This window comes from Myotis davidii, unplaced genomic scaffold, assembly GCF_000327345.1.
Source record: "Myotis davidii unplaced genomic scaffold, ASM32734v1 scaffold1277, whole genome shotgun sequence".
Lineage (NCBI taxonomy): Eukaryota > Metazoa > Chordata > Mammalia > Chiroptera > Vespertilionidae > Myotis > Myotis davidii.
Window position 1 is genome coordinate 322155 of NW_006290682.1, and position 3566 is coordinate 325720.

A 3566-nucleotide genomic window follows, 5' to 3' on the forward strand; every position below is an offset into this window, starting at 1 on the left:
ATTGATATTTCTATCTCTCCCTCTTCCTCTCTGTAAAAAATCAATAAAATATATTTTTTTAAAAAAAGATTCCCAGGTGATTCTAATGTGCAGCCAAGGCTGAGAACCACTCAGGATTCACCCTAAAAATGGGGAACAATAACGTCTTAGCCTTTTCCTCTCAGATTCAGATGAAAAAAGCACCTTTAACCAAGAAAGACACGTGAGGGCTGGAGCTATGTCTTATTTACAACTGTATCTCTGTGGCGATAAAACACCGGGCAGGCATTACACAGTTAATACATATTGGTGGGGGTCACCTAATGACCTAGTGCACGAGCTCAATAACATGTAGTTGGCTATAAGCATCGACTCAAAATCAGCACAACCAGGGACAGTGGCAAATGAGCATTCAAAGCTCTTTAAATGTTTGTAAAAATATATTTAAAATTGTGCTGTCTCACAGGACACTCACGTATTCGATGGTTAGCCCAAAACACCATGTTAAGTAGCATCTCCAACAATGAAGGGGGGAGAGTGTATGTGGAAGCCCTAATATGCGTTCATTACTAGGTGAGACACTACTGGCCATAAGAGAATATACGAATATGAACGTAGAGGGCGCAGCCCCTGCCCACAAAAGTCTCAGAAACCGAGTAGGCATGGCGCTAGCAATGTGACTAGAGAGATAAGAGTTAAAAACCAGCCAGGTAACTAGACGTCTCCGAAACATATTTTCTCCTTCGTTTACTTCACTGCACATCTGGGTCTTAAATTTGTAATTTAGCCTCTTCTCATTACATGCAAATAAAATCCAGTTGAACCTCAAATTGGTGTGTTTAATTCTCCTAGATTGCAGTGTCAGTCTCTCTTAAAAGTGAGAAATGGGGGGTGGGGGAGGGTCATTTTCTTTCTCTCTCGTTAGGCCCGGGAAGGTGTTACTCGGGTAAATCAAGCTCTAAGTGCTTTCAACGGGATGAAGCGTTATGTTTTCCATTCACATTCTTGAGCTAAGAGAGGCGGAAGAGTTCTTTATTTGGGGGACCGTGATGTTGCAGAAAACGGGCCCCATACATTGAGAAAGAATCGAAAGTTCTTTTTCGTGTCTTGGGGAGTTAGATGCTTCTTTAGGGAAATCCACTGATCTCCCTGGTGCATTTAAAGGAGACAGTATCTAAGTCCCAGGTTGTGGGAGGAGGCCAGCGCTGGAAGAGGCCCTGGACAGGGGCGAGGCTCGGGGGTCATTAGGACTTTGCATGCCCCCTCTCCCCTACACACGCAACCCCCACCGCACACACCCCCCCTCCTTGCACACGCAGCCCAAGAACTGTGTTGTTCTGGAAGGATCCTGTAGCTTTAAAACGCCGTCCTTTGGGGGCTGCAAACGTGGCTGCGATGGTTGAGGAATCTGTGGGATTTAGGAAAGAGTTAGTCTGCCCTGGGAGCCTTTGCTGGGCCTCTTGCTTCCCCTATTTTGCGTTATTAGGCCTGTCGGTTCAAAATTTGCAGAAGTCCCAGGCAGGGCCGTGGGGCCCTCGGCTCTTACTTCACCTCCCTTGGCCTGTTGCCTCCTGGGTGTACGGAGGGACTCAAAGATGTGGGGGTGCAGGGGCTCCTTCGTTTGAGACGATCCCCCATTTGAATGGTGAACCTCAGGTCCCCTGGTATCGGGGAGAAAGACGTCCTTTTCAAACACTATCTCCTAAGTAGCAGCGTAAAAACCCCGGACTGGCTCAGAAATACCCCGGCCCTTCTGGGAAGGTTCTCTCCTGGGAAGAAAACAGACTTCACTTCCCCCATCAAATTAAAATAAAATAAAAAGTAGCCTCTCCCACCCCCATCCCCACACGCAGTTCAGGGCGGTATGTGCAGAAGCTTCTGAATTGGCCCAGCCCACGCGCACTAAGCAGCCAAAATGCAATCGTTACCAGATTGTTCATTTCACTTTTTTTTCTTTCTTTCTCTCCCTCCATGTTAGCTTTGACCTCCCAGGAGAGAAAGGACTACTCTTCCATCCATCCCCTGGACTTCAAAGATCACCCCTTCCCCCTGAATGCTCATTTTTTTCCTTTTAAAAGGAGGAGCCCTGGAGCCATGTCCATCTCAAATCCTCCTTCATCTTTGCATTGTTTGAAAAGTGCACACAGCGAAGGGCGGCCCGGTGTCTCTTTGTGCCTGGGGCACGCTCCATCTGCCCACGCCCTTCCTTGCAGCAGGAAAAAAAATGCAGGGCCGCAGGGCAGGCTCCAGACCTCTGTGCTCACTGCGCAGCTGTGGCCCGTCGGGTTTTGTAGCCTTGGGTACACGTCCCCTCCCTTGCAATGCAGATAAAGGCTTCTAGCTGCTGCTGCGGTTGCTTGTCTCAACCACAGGTAAATGGTTTCCTGTGCATTTCTCAAAATAAGTGTTGAGCAAAGGAAAGGAAATGGACCTGCTTAATAATGATCAACAATTGCCCCCCACCTCTCCTTCAATAAGGAGGTTTTCATAAGTCAGTTTCTTTTGGGGCGGGGGCGAGTTGAACTTCTTGGACACTTGCACTGGCAACCTTAGCTTTGCGGAGATATTGGGGAAACGACCCTCCCTAAATGTTCCCACTGAATACTGACTCCTTAGCTCCCTTTCTGTACATGAGATGCCCACATACAGAGCTTGGCTTTCCCCCCAAAGCCACCAGTTCAAATAGGCACTTCAAAGTGATTGAGAAGTTCTGGACTCAAGAAAGCCAAGAAGCCCTGGAGATGAGCCAGTGCAGTCCTACTAAACTTAAACGTGGCACCAGTTTCAACCCTGGCTTCATCCAACGGCTTTATTATGTGAGAGTTTTAAAATCCTATTCATTGTAAGTGCACTTATTTTCTAAAAGCAGTTTTAAATATTGAACTCTAATTAGAACCCATTAGATGAGGAAAAACATGTGTGGAATCCTTTGACGAAACAGCTGTGAAAAATGTATTTTCCCTAACGGACGGGAATGCGTAAATCCTGTCGTGTCCGTGTTGGTAATTCGCTCACAGGCCAAGTTCAATTTCACACCTAAGACATTGTGCTGTGAATTATGGTTTTTTTTCTCAATCCGGTACAATTCAGCATTGGCTTGTCACTCTATAAAGAACTGCAAATGTATCTTTATCTGTTTTTATATAATTCATGCTAGGAACTCAACCCTAAGAAAATGACCTCCCGGTTACCCAGCACCGCTGAGGTATCGCACACACCAGCATGAAACCCCTTTTACCAGATGTTCCTTATTTATCGCTCCCCGCTCCCCAGTGAGACCCTTTCCCAAAGGGTTCCGCCGCGGAACCAGGCACTCCTCCCAGACACCACACACGTCACACCAGCCAGGTTTTAAAACTTTTTATTTGCATATTAAAAAAATTGTGCATTCCAATAATTAAAATCATTTGAACAAAAAAAAATGGCACTCTGATTAAACTGCATTTTACAGCCCGCAGGACCCCTTGAACCAGCTTGGTTTTAACTCTAGATTTCACCCTCGTCCCACCCAGCTCCTTCCTTCACCAACATGCAAGCTGTCCCCTTCCCCGCCAGCCAGGCAGATGGGAGCGGCAGGGGCGGCGCTG

At 47.0% G+C, this 3566-nt stretch overlaps 1 protein-coding gene across 1 annotated transcript in view; it reads right to left on the reverse strand.

The window, feature by feature from the left end:
* The window catches only part of TMSB4X (thymosin beta 4, X-linked), a 58766-nt gene that overhangs the window by 53638 nt on the left and 1562 nt on the right, over positions 1-3566 (reverse strand). The window lies entirely within an intron of this gene.